This window comes from Rhopilema esculentum, chromosome 20 (assembly GCF_057945365.1).
Source record: "Rhopilema esculentum isolate cy_ngs chromosome 20, ASM5794536v1, whole genome shotgun sequence".
Lineage (NCBI taxonomy): Eukaryota > Metazoa > Cnidaria > Scyphozoa > Rhizostomeae > Rhizostomatidae > Rhopilema > Rhopilema esculentum.
In genome coordinates this window covers 6,592,550-6,607,450 of record NC_142834.1, presented here as the reverse complement: position 1 = coordinate 6,607,450, position 14,901 = coordinate 6,592,550, and the positions used below count along the sequence as shown (strand labels likewise).

Here is a 14,901-nt window from a genome sequence, read left to right as displayed (position 1 = left end):
ACGTTGCTGTAGGGAGCTTTGCTTTAGAGTTTCTCTAAAATCCTTTTTTCTCTTTATTTTACTGCCTGTTTATTTTTTTTGCTATGCTCCTAGAAGGAGCTTTCCTTTAGAGTTTCTCTAAAATCCTTCGTTCTCTTTATTTTACTGCCTGCCAATTTTTCATGCTACGTTGCTGTAGGGAGCTTTGCTTTAGAGTTTCTCTAAAATCCTTCGTTCTCTTTATATTACTGCCTGCCAATTTTTCATGCTACGTTGCTGTAGGGAGCTTTGCTTTAGAGTTTCTCTAAAATCCTTCGTTCTCTTTATTTCACTGCCTGCCAATTTTTCATGCTACGTTGCTGTAGGGAGCTTTGCTTTAGAGTTTCTCTAAAATCCCTCTTTCTCTTTATTTTACTGCCTGTCAATTTTTGTTGCTACGTTGCTGTAGGATGCTTTGCTTTAGAGTTTCTCTAAAATCCTTCTTTCTCTTTATTTTACTGCCTGTTAATTTTTTTTTGCTATGCTCCTAGAAGGAGCTTTCCTTTAGAGTTTCTCTAAAATCCTTCGTTCTCTTTATTTTACTGCCTGCCAATTTTTCATGCTACGTTGCTGTAGGGAGCTTTGCTTTAGAGTTTCTCTTAAATCCTTTTTTCTCTTTATTTAACTGCCTGTCAATTTTTCATTCTACGTTGCTGTAGGGAGCTTTGCTCTAGAGTTTCTCTAAAATCCTTCGTTCTCTTTTTTTAACTGTCTGTAAATTTTTATTGCTATGTTGCATCAGGAATATTTGCTTCAGAGTTTCTCTAAATTCTTTCTCTTTAGCATCTCTTTAGCAGCCTTGATACCCTCAGATGACGAAAATGCAATAGGCAGTTGACTAAAAATATATTTTTGCAGGGTATTAATCCAAAGTTTTCATGATTTCATTCAATTTTTATGCTGATGTCAACCTTCAGTTAAAAATATTTTTGTATTGCACATTGACAGTTTCTTTTACCTTTAGTAAATTATGCTGTATTTTTTATTACAAATTTTTACAGTTTATTTTTATCAACCTTTTTTTATAAGGAAATGCATGTATTTTTGTCATCATAATATAGTCTTTCTGGGTGGGTTATTAAACGTTCCTAGAAATTTTCCATTTTCTCAAGGCTGCGAGTTGCTTTTTTTTTCGGCGAATAGCCCTTTCCTCTTCCATGTCCCCTTTTGTGTAATAGGAAAAGCACCCCTTAACGTGATATGTTTATCTTGAAACTCCAAATATTTATGTAATCCATTTCACTGAGGCTGCTCCCTGCTGACCACCTTCAAACAAAGGTGTATCCACAGGACAATGGGGTCGGGAGATTGCGCGAGAACGCTACAAAATTGATGCCTCTGAGGTATACAACAGATACAACTTGAATACCGCACAACCAAATAGCCAATCACGCGCCAATACTCCTTTTAGGTCATTTTCGATCCACCAAAGTGCTCAATTCCTGACACAGTTTTCAAATGCTACATCAAAACTGATGCATCAAATAACCCTTTCATCGCAAAAAGACCATTGAGATATCACTAGAAAAACTTCCAAATGACTTCTAAGCTTTTTATTGAAGTTGCCAATTTTGATCGCGAAAAGCTTTTACTAAGGTTTTCGAACTTAGTTTTGCTTAAGACACAAAAAGCAAGCAGTCTCTGCAAGCCCCGCTGTTTAAAACAAACCATGGTCTTCATAACATCAAATTAAGAACAAAAAATGCTTGAAATTTGTTCTAAAGCGCTTCGAATATTCAATGGAAGAACTTTGTGCTTGGAGGGGCGCCTTTGAAGGGGACTCAGCCGCCTTGAACCTAGGTTTCGTAAAAGGACTTCCTTCTTGTGAAGCAATGGAATGCTGTAAGGGGCAAGCACCTCAAAAAAACCAACAACACAGTCACCCTTTAGAACCATGTACGACGGCACCTTTCTGTGTAGCTTTTAATTTTAAGGAATAAGACATTTCAGCTAAAAGTTACATTTTCATTAAATTTTCTAGGAGAAATGTTCGTTGTCGCAGACACCCAGTGGACACCGCAATAAAAGATGATGTCGATGCATCAGTAGCAAAGAGGCAAACGCACATGAAGGAAAGGTTTACCACATGAACCAAGTCTCTATACAGAAATCAAATACAGACACTTTCCTTGTTTGTAATCGTTTAAAGATTTTGCAGCCACAAGAACGTTGCAGAAAATTCTATTCCGTATGGCATGTAAACTTGATTTCTCACGCTCGGCCTTGTAACATCTCTTTATAACTTGTCCAGTCGCCTTTAGCTCCCGAATGGAATGCCCCCCTCGCCCTTAATGTGCCGCTTATGTACCGCCTAACTACCGAAATTGTTCGGCCTAACTGCCCAAAATTAAGTAGGGTAACTCTGAACGGAAAGCTGCAATTTGGAGCCATCTATTGTCGGGAAATGTACAAAGAAGTCTCTAAGTTAACCATAAACACACCCTCTTCGATCGCGTGGAACATAGGTCAATGCAATATCCAGGGCAATCGCGAGGCAAGCCTTGCTTGGAGGTGTGGACAACAAATTTACCTGATTATTAAACAATTACCTGAAATTCTTAACATGCTGAAGCAAACCTCTGCAATACTTTTTGTCAATCTAACGGTGTGGCATATAATTTGCAATTTTCAATTTTATATGATTATAACAGACTTTAATAATGGTTTTGTCAAATCTGTATATCGGGACGGGCAAGGATATACCTACCCGAGCCCGCACCATGGTTGCCGCCGAGGGACTAGAAAATTTTCGAATTTTGATGCTTCCAGTTCCCTGGAAAATACATTTTTTTTACCAAATTTTACTAAAGCAATCCTATTAATCCTATTAAAAATTCTTTTATTTTTACAAACAAATTGAGCTGCAGATAAAAACAACTGGCAAAATTTCCCCGTGGTTTGAAAAATTCCATGTTGTCAGTTACCTCTGAAGCCAGGTAACAAGCAGAACTGGTTGTCAATTTAGATCCCTCTTTCCAACCTAGCATGCCTTTTGAATGTTACAAAAAAACCTGGAGCTCATTATGAATTGCAGTTGACGCTTCTACCGAGAAACTTTAGGGGAAATGAACACATGGCACAATTTTACCTAAAGAGGGCATGGATTATTAAATTTTGTGCCAACAAGAAATCTTCAAATCTTCAAATCATTAGTTTGTTTACCTTCCTTCATATCAAGAAAAATCATATTTAACCAAAGAAGCAACTACCTTTGCTTAATCCTTTATTGATCTTAAGCATGACGGTCTCTGAAATTCCTAAAGCGTTGCTTCCACTGGGCGGACTTTACCTGAAATTTCCTATCCAGATGCTATTGAGGAGGTGTGACACCCCCCAGTCGCGACGCCCCTGGTAATATTGAACCCCTTTCCTACTTACAACCCTGCATCCTTAGTAAATGTATATTCTGAAGCTACTTAGCACCCTTATTGCCCTCTCAAACTCTCCTTTTTAAACAGTGAACGACAAGTGTCGTCTAACTACAGCGAAAAGATGCCCATCTCCATCGGGAGCATTCCCCATCATTGATACATTGTTTATGTTCTCCTTTTAGGTTCGGCCTTGTCGATTGCAACCTTAAACAAATTAAGAGAGTATTTTGAGATGAAGCTTTAGAAATTGTCTATTGAATTTCTTTTGTTTGAAGTGAGAATCTTTTGAATTGTTGGTTTTTAGGAAAGATAATTGATACTCGCTCATCCAAAAGGTTAAAGTAAACGTCCTTTTGTGGAATGGTAGCATGGATTGAGATAAATATTGCTTATTTTCTGTGTATTTTTCCTGTTTTGCGTTTAAAAGATATTTGATATTCCAGCCGGCCCGGCCCTCACCTCTTAGTGTTTTCACAAAGAGAGGCTTTTGTCTGAAATTGAATGGCCAGTGTTTCAGCTAGAAGTTGCATTATTGGCGAAACCATAAACAGTATCAAATTTTAGTTTCCACCATTAGGTGCGGGAGGTTGCGGCCGTCCTTGTGGTATTTCGTTTTGTCGAATAGGACCGATTTAAGCAAAGTTATTTGACTTTTTGTTGGCTGAGAGCAAGGGGGATTCAGGTTTACATAAAGGCGTTCAGAAAAAACAATAGGCTTATGATTCCCCGAGTTTCTGAAGACTTGGGTTTTTAGCGATTTACACAAAAAGTATCACAGTTACAAGTTTTTTAGTGCATTCATGAGATGGGCCGTTCGATGCTCGATTTTTTGAGCTATTTCCCGTAATTTTGGGACCTGTTTATGCTGAGTTATTGAGGATTTAGTGATTAAAACACGCAAAAAACGGTTTTTTGCAGTTTAAAAATCGAAAACAGCCGATAAAAATTCTGCGAGGGGTTCAAAATATCGCTGATTTTTTGCTCGATTTTTTGAGCTATTGCTTGTCTTGTTTGAAGCTTGCGTTACTGAATTAACTCGATTTTTCCGAAAAGTGCACTTTTCAAATTTTCTCAAATTTGCATCGCAGCGACCGATCAAGCTCAAACCGGTAACTGCGGCGGCGGTCAAACTTTTTCTTGAAAAACGGTGTTTAATTGGAACTTAAAAACAGGAAAAGTCTGTGAACGGGTAAAAGAGCTTCCTTGATTCGATTTAAATGCATTTAAAGTTGCATTTCATGATTTTTGAAAGTTTCGATACATTTGCCCCAATTAAACACCGCTTTTCGTTTCCTTTTGTCGAATGGGACCGATTTTTGCAAAGTTATTCAACTTTTTCTTGGCTGAGAGCAAGGGGAATTCAGGTTTACATAAAGGCGTTCAGAAAAATCAAAAGGCTTGTGATTCCCCGAGTTCCTAAAGACTTGGGTTTTTAGCGATTTACACAAAAAGTATCACAGTTACAAGTTTTTGAGCGCATCCATGAGATGGACCGTTTGATGCTCGATTTTTTGAGCCGTTTCCCGTAATTTTAGGACCTGTCTTTGCCGAGTTATTGAGGATCTAATGATTAGAACAAAAGAAATGGAAATTCCCAAAGAACTGTGAAAATCAGACAGTTTTGAGAGTTTCTTGACCGAACAATCCGATCGGGCGACGGGCGGCTAGCAACATTGGGCAAATGTATCGAAACTTTAAAAAATCATGAAATGCAATTTTAAATGCATTTAAATCGAATCCAGGAAGCTCTTTTCACCGTTCACAGACTTTTCCTGTTTTTAAATTCCAATTAAACACCGTTTTTCGTTTCCTTTTGTCGAATGGGACCGATTTTTGCAAAGTTATTCGACTTTTTCTTGGCTGAGAGCAAGGGGGGTTCAGGTTTACATAAAGGCGTTCAGAAAAATCAAAAGGCTTGTGATTCCCCTGTTTCTAAAGACTTGGGTTTTTAGCGATTTACACAAAAAGTATCACAGTTACAAGTTTTTGAGTGCATCCATGAGATGGACCGTTTGATGCTCGATTTTGTGAGCCGTTTCCCGTAATTTTAGGACCTGTCTTTGCCGAGTTATTGAGGATTTAATGATTAGAACAAAAGAAATGGAAATTCCCAAAGAGCTGTGAAAATCAGACGGTTTTGAGAGTTTTTTGACCGAACAAGCCGATCGGGCGACGGGCGGCTAGCAGCATTGGGCAAATGTATCGAAACTTTAAAAAGTCATGAAATGCAACTTTAAATGCACTTAAATCGAATCAAGGAAGCTCTTTTACCCGTTCACAGGCTTTTCCTGTTTTTAAATTCCAATAAAACACCATTTTTAAAGAAAAAGTTTTGACCGCCGCCGCAGTTACCGGTTTGAGCTTGATCGGTCGCTGCGATGCAAATTTGAGAAAATTTGAAAAGTGCACTTTTCGGAAAAATCGAGTTAATTCAGTAACGCAAGCTTCAAACAAGACAAGCAATAGCTCAAAAAATCGAGCAAAAAATCAGCGATATTTTGAACCCCTCGCAGAATTTTTATCGGCTGTTTTCGATTTTTAAACTGCAAAAAACCGTTTTTTGCGTGTTTTAATCACTAAATCCTCAATAACTCAGCATAAACAGGTCCCAAAATTACGGGAAATAGCTCAAAAAATCGAGCATCAAACGGCCCATCTCATGAATGCACTAAAAAACTTGTAACTGTGATACTTTTTGTGTAAATCGTTAAAAACCCAAGTCTTCAGAAACTCGGGGAATCACAAGCCTATTGTTTTTTCTGAACGCCTTTATGTAAACCTGAATCCCCCTTGCTCTCAGCCAAGAAAAAGTCAAATAACCTTGCTTAAATCGGTCCTATTCGACAAAACGAAATACCACAAGGACGGCCGCAACCTCCCGCACCTAATGGTGGAAACTAAAATTTGATACTGTTTATGGTTTCGCCAATAATGCAACTTCTAGCTGAAACACTGGCCATTCAATTTCAGACAAAAGCCTCTCTTTGTGAAAACACTAAGAGGTGAGGGCCGGGCCGGCTGGAATATCAAATATCTTTTAAACGCAAAACAGGAAAAATACACAGAAAATAAGCAATATTTATCTCAATCCATGCTACCATTCCACAAAAGGACGTTTACTTTAACCTTTTGGATGAGCGAGTAAAAATTATCTTTCCTAAAAACCAACGATTCAAAAGATTCTCACTTCAAACAAAAGAAATTCAATAGACAATTTCTAAAGCTTCATCTCAAAATACTCTCTTAATTTGTTGAGGGTGGCAATTGACAAGGCCGAACCTAAAAGGAGAACATAAACAATGTAACAATGATGGGGAATGCTCTCGACGTAGATGGGCATTTGAACACCGCTCGAAAAGGAGTGTATCGGAGAGTCTGAGAGGGCAAGTTGCTAAGTAGTTTCAGATTATACATTTACTAAGGATTCAGGGCTGGGGTAGGAAAGGGGCTCAATTCTGCATTGACCTATGATTCACGCGATCGAAGTGGTTGTTTATCGTTAACTTAGGGACTCCTTTACATATTTTCCGACAATAGATGACTCCAAACAGCAGCTTTCTATTCAGAGTTACCCTAACCCTACGTAATCTTCGGCGTTTAGGCGGCACAAAAGCTTCAAGGGCAAGGGCCTTTACAAAGGCGAATGTGAGAAATCAAGTTTACACGACATGGGGAAAGAAATTTCCGGCAACACGTTTCTATGCATAGAAAATCTTTAAAATTTAAAACGATAAACAAACTAGGAAAAAGTGTCTGTATTGGGTTTCTATGTGGAGATTTGGTTCATTCCCTAAACCTTTTCTTCACTTGCGTTTGCCTCTTTGCTACTGATGCATCGACATCATCTTCTGTTGCGGCGTCCACTGGGTGTCTGCGGCATTCACCTAAAAATTTGATGAAAATGTCACTTTTGGCTGAAATGTCTTATCTTTTTTAATTGACAGATACACAGAGAGGTGACGACTGACGTCGTACATGGTTACAAAGAGTGACTGTGCTGCTGGTTTCTTTGAGATGCTTGCCCCTTACGGCATTCCATTGCTGAGATTTAACGAAGACACTTCTAAGAGGAGCAAAACAGAATCAATCCTGGAAAATTTTCAGCCATAAAAAGAGATTGGTTCACATACAAATCTGCCCACGAAGGAATTTGTTTTTGAAGAAGGAAATCCTCTTACGAATTTAGGTTACGGCAGCTGAATCCCCTTCAAAGGCGACCCTTTAAACACATACTTCTTCCATTAAATATTCAACCTTCCTGAATATTTAATTTTATTGAACTTCTTCCTTAATTTGATGTTAAAAAGATCATAGTTTGTTTTAAACAGCGAGACTTGCAGAGACTGCTCGCTTTTTTGTTTCGTTAGCAAAAAGAAGTTCGCAAACTCAGTCAAAGCTATTCATAAGCAAAGTTGGCAACTTCAATAAAGAGCTTAGAAGTCGTTTGAAAGTCTTTCTAATGATATCTCAATGGTCTTTCTGTTATTAAAGGTTTATTTGATGCATAAGTTTTGATGTAGCATTTGAAAACTGTGTCGGGAATTGAGCACTTTGGTGGATCGAAAATGACCTAAAATAAAAGGAGTATTGGCGCGTGATTGCCTATTTGGTTTCGCCTCTCTAGTGATTTTCGATCCAAAACGTTGTTTTCGGTTTTCTGTGCAGTCTTGATATTAGCCATTGTCATTTGATCATTTTCATTGGTTGTATTTATAATTATTTGACCTTGATCATTGATAATTTTGCAAAAAATCATCATTAGTGTCAAGTTGCGATTTCCTGCTTGTACAACAGTTTGCTGATGCCTGAGATCGAGGGGCGATTCACTCTTGCAAATAGCGTACGAGATTTTGCCTAAAACAAAAGGATTTCTAGAGATTTTCAGATAAAAAATAGGATTTTCACAAAAGGTGTACGAGATTTTCTTAGAGTGATTTGTCCCTCGGTTGAGATAATAATTTATCAATGACTTGTACGGCATTCAAGTTGTATCTGTATACCCCAGAGGCATCAATTTTGTTGCGTTCTTGCGCAATCTCCCGACCCCATTATTCTGTGGATATACCTTTGTTTGAAGGTGTTCAGCAGGGAGCAGTTTCAGTGAAATGGAACAAATAAATATTTGAAGTTTCAAGATAAAAATATCGCGTTAAGGGGTGCTTTTCTTATTACGCAAAAGGGGGCATGCTTGAGAATATGGAATATTCTCTAGGAGCGTTTAATAACCCACCCAGAAAGGCTTATATTATGGTGACAAAAAAACATGCATTTCTTGCATCCATTTGATACCAAAGGTTTTGGTTTTTTTTCCTACGTGAACAGAGAAAGGCGGAAATGTCATCCTTTTGGGGTTTAAGGAGATTGCACGCCGTCCTGGATACTGCCAAGGTGCAAATTTATCTCTTTATAAAAAATGCTGATAATAATACGTTGTAAAAAACAAGCAAAAATACAGCATAATTTACTGAGGGTAGGATAAAATGTTTATGTGCTATACAAAAACATAATTTTCTGAAATTTTAATCCTCAAAAACAGCATGAAATATTGAATGAAATCAGCCCTATGGAAAAGGGAAAAGGAAAATGAATAGGAAATAATCAATATTCAATATAGAATCTTCGAATTAATACCCAAGATGGCCCAGGATGGCTAAATAGACGCACCTATAAACGCATTAGCTAGCTACATAAACGCACCTGCTTGCTTTGTAAACGCATTAGCTAGCTAAATAAACGCCCCATTTCGTCCTGTAAACGCAATAGCTAGCTACATAAACGCACCTGCTTCCTTTGTAAACGCATAAGCTAACTAAATAAACACCCCATTTCGTCCTGTAAACGCGTTAGCTAGCTACATAAACGCACCTGCTTGCCTTGTAAACGCATTAGCTAGCTAAATAAACGCCCCATTTCGTCCTGAAAACGCATGAGCTAGCAACATAAATGCACCTGCTTGCTTTCTAAACGTATTAGCTAGCTAAATAAACGCCCCATTTCGTCCTGTAAACGCATTAGCTAGCTACATAAACGCACCTGCTTGCTTTGTAAACGCATTAGCTAGCTAAATAAACGCCCCATTTCGTCCTGTAAACGCAATAGCTAGCTACATAAACGCACCTGCTTCCTTTGTAAACGCATTAGCTAGCTAAATAAACGCCCCATTTCGTCCTGTAAACGCATTAGCTAGCTACATAAACGCACCTGCTTGCTTTGTAAACGCATTAGCTAGCTAAATAAACGCCCCATTTCGTCCTGTAAACGCAATAGCTAGCTACATAAACGCACCTGCTTGCTTTGTAAACGCATTAGCTAGCTAAATAAACGCCCCATTTCGTCCTGTAAACGCATTAGCTAGCTACATAAACGCACCTGCTTGCTTTGTAAACGCATTAGCTAGCTAAATAAACGCCCCATTTCGTCCTGTAAACGCAATAGCTAGCTACATAAACGCACCTGCTTCCTTTGTAAACGCATTAGCTAGCTAAATAAACGCCCCATTCCGTCCTGTAAACGCATTAGCTAGCTACATGAACGCACCTGCTTGCTTTGTAAACGTATCAGCTAGCTAAATAAACGCCCCATTTCGTCCCGTAAACGCATTAGCTAGCTACATAAACGCACCTGCTTGCTTTGTAAACGTATTAGCTAGCTAAATAAACGCCCCATTTCGTCCCGTAAACGCATTAGCTAGCTACATAAACCATAAACGCACCTGTTTGCTTTGTAAACGTATCAGCTAGCTAAATAAACGCCCCATTTCGTCCCGTAAACGCATTAGCTAGCTACATAAACGCACCTGCTTGCTTTGTAAACGTATTAGCTAGCTAAATAAACGCCCCATTTCGTCCCGTAAACGCATTAGCTAGCTACATAAACCATAAACGCACCTGCTTGCTTTGTAAACGTATTAGCTAGCTAAATAAACGCCCCATTTCGTCCTGTAAACGCATGAGCTGGCTACATAAACGCACCTGCTTGCTTTGTAAACGTATTAGCTAGCTAAATAAACGCCCCATTTCGTCCTGTAAACGCATTAGCTAGCTACATAAACGCACCTGCTTGCTTTGTAAACGTATTAGCTAGCTAAATAAACGCCCCATTTCGTCCTGTAAACGCATTAGCTTTCTACATAAACGCACCTGCTTGCCTTGTAAACGCATTAGCTAGCTAAATAAACGCCCCATTTCGTCCTGTAAACGCATTAGCTAGCTACATAAATGCACCTGCTTGCTTTGTAAACGTATTAGCTAGCTAAATAAACGCCCCATTTCGTCCTGTAAACGCATGAGCTAGCTACATAAATGCACCTGCTTGCTTTGTAAACGCATTAGCTAGTTAAATAAACGCCCCATTTCGTCCTGTAAACGCATGAGCTAGCTACATAAATGCACCTGCTTGCTTTGTAAACGCATTAGCTAGCTAAATAAACGCCCCATTTCGCTGTAAACGCATGAGCTAGCTACATAAACGCACCTGCTTGCTCTGTAAACGCATTAGCTAGCTAAATAAACGCCCCATTTCGTCCTGTAAACGCATGAGCTAGCTACATAAACGCACTTGCTTGCTTTGTAAACGCACGAGCTAGCTAAATAAACGCCCCATTTCGTCCTGTAAACGCATGAGCTAGCTACATAAACGCACTTGCTTGCTTTGTAAACGCATGAGCTAGCTAAATAAACGCCCCATTTCGTCCTGTAAACGCATGAGCTAGCTACATAAACGCACTTGCTTGCTTTGTAAACGCATGAGCTAGCTACATAAACGCACCTGCTTGCTCTGTAAACGCTTTAGCTAGCTAAATAAACGCCCCATTTCGTCCTGTGAACGCATGAGCTATCTACATAAATGCACCTGCTTCCTTTGTAAACGCATTAGCTAGCTAAATAAACGCCCCATTTCGTCCTGTAAACGCATGAGCTAGCTACATAAACGCACCTGTTTGCTCTGTAAACGCATTAGCTTGCTAAATAAACGCCCCATTTCGTCCTGTAAACGCATGAGCTAGCTACATAAATGCACCTGCTTGCTTTTTAAACGCATTAGCTAGCTAAATAAACGCCCCATTTCGTCCTGTAAACGCATGAGCTAGCTACATAAATGCACCTGCTTGCTTTGTAAACGCATTAGCTAGCTAAATAAACGCCCCATTTCGTCCTGTAAACGCATGAGCTATCTACATAAATGCACCTGCTTGCTTTGTAAACGCATTAGCTAGTTAAATAAACGCCCCATTTCGTCCTGTAAACGCGTGAGCTAGCTACATAAATGCACCTGCTTGCTTTGTAAACGCATTAGCTAGCTAAATAAGTAGTTTTCTTACATTTACTATTTTCACCATCAAAACTTGATAAATTTTCCAATATATTCCAGTTTAAAAGTCATCTTTTAGCTTTTATGAAACTTGCTATGGCCACTTGAATTTTGGCTCGATAAAATATTTTGCTGCGGTGCTGCCATTTCTGTTTCAGCCTGTGCAATACTTTTGCTCACTAAGTGTACATAAGCACGAAAAACCGTTATTGTGTAGACAAAAGGAGTTCATTTTTACCTCAGGACTCCATTGGTAACATTCTCAATAGGGAAGTGGCACTGATTGGGCAACCTTAACAGACATGTGCTCGCGTTTCTGATTGGCCTATTTCGATCCACAATTGGGTGTATATATTTCCTAGCGCAGAGTTTTCGATCTATGTTCTGACGTTTTAAACTCTAATAAGTGTCAAATTAAAAGCTTTAGTATAAACAAACGTTTGCGTTTTGAAAATCCATTTTTGTACCACCAAAAGATTGTTAGTTTACATCCACTGACGGACTGGCAGGGAAACAAGATTGCAATCGCACAGTGTCTTCGTTTCTAGGGTTTGGTCTTTTTCCAAATCTTTTAGTTTCTATTTGTAACTAATGTGAGCTAAGTTCAAATTCAGTTTAAATCTAAAACAAGGCGCAAGTGTTTTCAAACTTTAAGGTCCTTTAAATAATGAATATGTATGTGGCTTTTTAATGTTTCTAGTATTACTTTAATGGTTTCCATAAGTTTGGACACGAATCTGTCAATGCTTTCTGTCAAATATATGTAGTAACCACATTGCAGATGAGTTTCATTGTACAATGATCCGTCCTCTGTATGGTATGAAATAATGCAAGCTATTTAAGTTGCTGACTTCAAAAGACAAATTTCTTTTCCTTACGTGTCAAGAAAGACAATTAATTACATAAGTTCTAGCAAATTATAATTTATTGTAAAATTTTAGTTTATCGTATTACACTCATTTGTATTGGATTGCTTCTCGTCGTTTATGCTGTTCCTATAGCTCTAGCTCTTGATTTCCTCAGTAACATTCTACGTTTATTTGAATTGTGTGGGCATAGTAATACTCTTTGTGAACAATTAATACTATCAATGTAGGTTGACAAAAAAGATAAAAAGCTCCTTTCTTAGTTTGAGTATAACGACAGTCCCTTCTAGAAGTTTTTATAGTCAATTGCATGCTAAGATGAAATTCAAATAATAAAAAATGATGTGACTTTGCCCATTTTTATAAAGATTTCCTACCAAGAGTGTAAGAAACAAGGACAATAAAGCTTGTTTCAAATCTCAAAAGAGACACGATGGAGAGTCATCGACTTTAGCAGTATGGGATAACGAAATTCTAAAAAATGACAGGCAACAAAATAAAGTGAGCCAAGGATTTTTAGAAAAGTCTAAAGGAAACCTCCTTATAGTAACGAGGCAATAACAAATAGACAGGCAATGAAATAAAAGGAACGAAGAATTTTATGAAAATTCTCAAGCAAAACTCAGTACAGCAACGAAACAATAAAAAATGACAGGTGAAGAAATAAAGAGAACGAAGGTTTTTTGGGAAATTCCAAAGCAAAGCTCCTTACAACAACTAAGTATTAAAAATAGAGAGGCAATGAAATTAAGAGAGCGAAGGATTTTAGGTCAATTTTGAAGAATAGCTTCCTACAGCAACTTAGCAATAAAAAATGACAAGAAATGAAATAAAGAAAACTGGGGATTTTTGAGAAATCACAAAGCAAAGCTCCCTACAGCAACGAAGCAATAAAAAATGACAGGCAATAAATAAAAGAAAGCGAAGGATTTAAAAAAAAATTCTGAAGCATAGCTACCTACAGCAATGAAGCAATAAAAATAGACAGGCCATGAAATAAAGAGAGTGAAGGATTTTAGGGAGATTTTGAAGCATAGCTACCTACAGCAACGAAGCAATAAAAAATGACAGGCAATGAAATAAAGAAAACTGGGGATTTTTGAGAAATCACAAAGCAAAGTTCCCTACAGCAACGAAGCAATAAAAAATGACAGGCAATAAATAAAAGAAAGCGAAGGATTTAAAAAAAAATTCTGAAGCATAGCTCCCTACAGCAACGAAGCAATAAAAATGACAGGCAAGGAAATAACGAAAGCCAAGGATTTTAGGAAAAATTTAAAGCATAGCTTCTTACAACAACGAAGCAATATAAAATGACAGGCAATAAAATAAAGAGAACGAAGGATTTTAGAGAAATCCTCAAGCATAGTTCCATACATCAAAAAAGCCATAAAAATGGCAGGCAATGAAATAAAAAGAACCAAGGATTTTAGGAAAAGTCTGAAGAAAAGCTCCCTTGAGCAACGAATTATTAAAAAAATGACGGGCAAAGAAATAAAGAAAGTGAAAGATCTTAAGAAAGTTCTAAATCATAGCTCCCTACAGCAACTTATTTATAAAAAAAAGCAATGAAATGAAGAGAACCAAGGATTTTAGGAAAAGTCTAAAGTAGAGCTTTTTACAGCAACGAAGCAATAAAAATGACAGGCAATAAAATAAAGAAAACGAAGGATTTTAGGAAAATTCTAAAGAATATTTCCCTACAGCAACAAAGCAATAGAAAATGACAGGCAATGAAATAAAGAGGGCCAAGGATTTTAGGAAAAGTCTAAAGCGTAGCTTCTTACAGCAACGAAGCAATAAAAATGACAGGCAATGAAATAAAGAGAACGAAGGATTTTAGGGAAATTTTAAAGAATAGCTCCCTACAGCAACAAAGCAATAGAAAATGACAGGCAATGATATAAAGAGGGCCAAAGGATTTTAGGAAATGTCTAAAGCATAGCTCTTTCAAGCAAACTTAGCATTAAAAAAAGAAAGGCAATGAGTCAAAGAAAACAATGGATTTTAGGGAACCTCTAAAACATAGCTCCCTACAGCAACGATGCAGTAAAAAATGAGAGACATTGAAATAAAGAGAACGAAGGATTTTAGAAAAATTCTAAGGCATAGCTTCTTACAGCAACGATACAATAATAAATGACAGGCAATGAAATAAAGAGAACAAAGGATTTTTAAGAAATTTTGAAGCATAGCTCCCTACAGCAACAAAGCAATAAAAAATGACATGCAAAGAAATAAAGACAGCGAAGGATTCCAAAAAAATTCTGAAGCATAGTTCCCTACAGCAACAAAGCAATAGAAAATGACAGGCAATAAAATAAAGACAGCGAAGG

General features: G+C 37.8%; 2 long non-coding RNA genes across 2 annotated transcripts in view; one reads left to right on the top strand and one right to left on the bottom strand.

Moving 5' to 3' along the window:
- Positions 1 to 4,541, top strand: part of LOC135694276 (uncharacterized) — a 30,330-nt gene extending 25,789 nt beyond the window's left edge. The window contains exon 3 of the long non-coding RNA XR_016145113.1: positions 2,000 to 4,541. This is a non-coding gene — a long non-coding RNA (uncharacterized LOC135694276). The remainder of the gene's footprint in view (positions 1 to 1,999) is intronic.
- Positions 4,542 to 6,258: 1,717 nt separating this feature from the next.
- Positions 6,259 to 14,901, bottom strand: part of LOC135692365 (uncharacterized) — a 61,234-nt gene continuing 52,591 nt past the window's right edge. The window contains exon 4 of the long non-coding RNA XR_016145114.1: positions 6,259 to 7,273. This is a non-coding gene — a long non-coding RNA (uncharacterized LOC135692365). The remainder of the gene's footprint in view (positions 7,274 to 14,901) is intronic.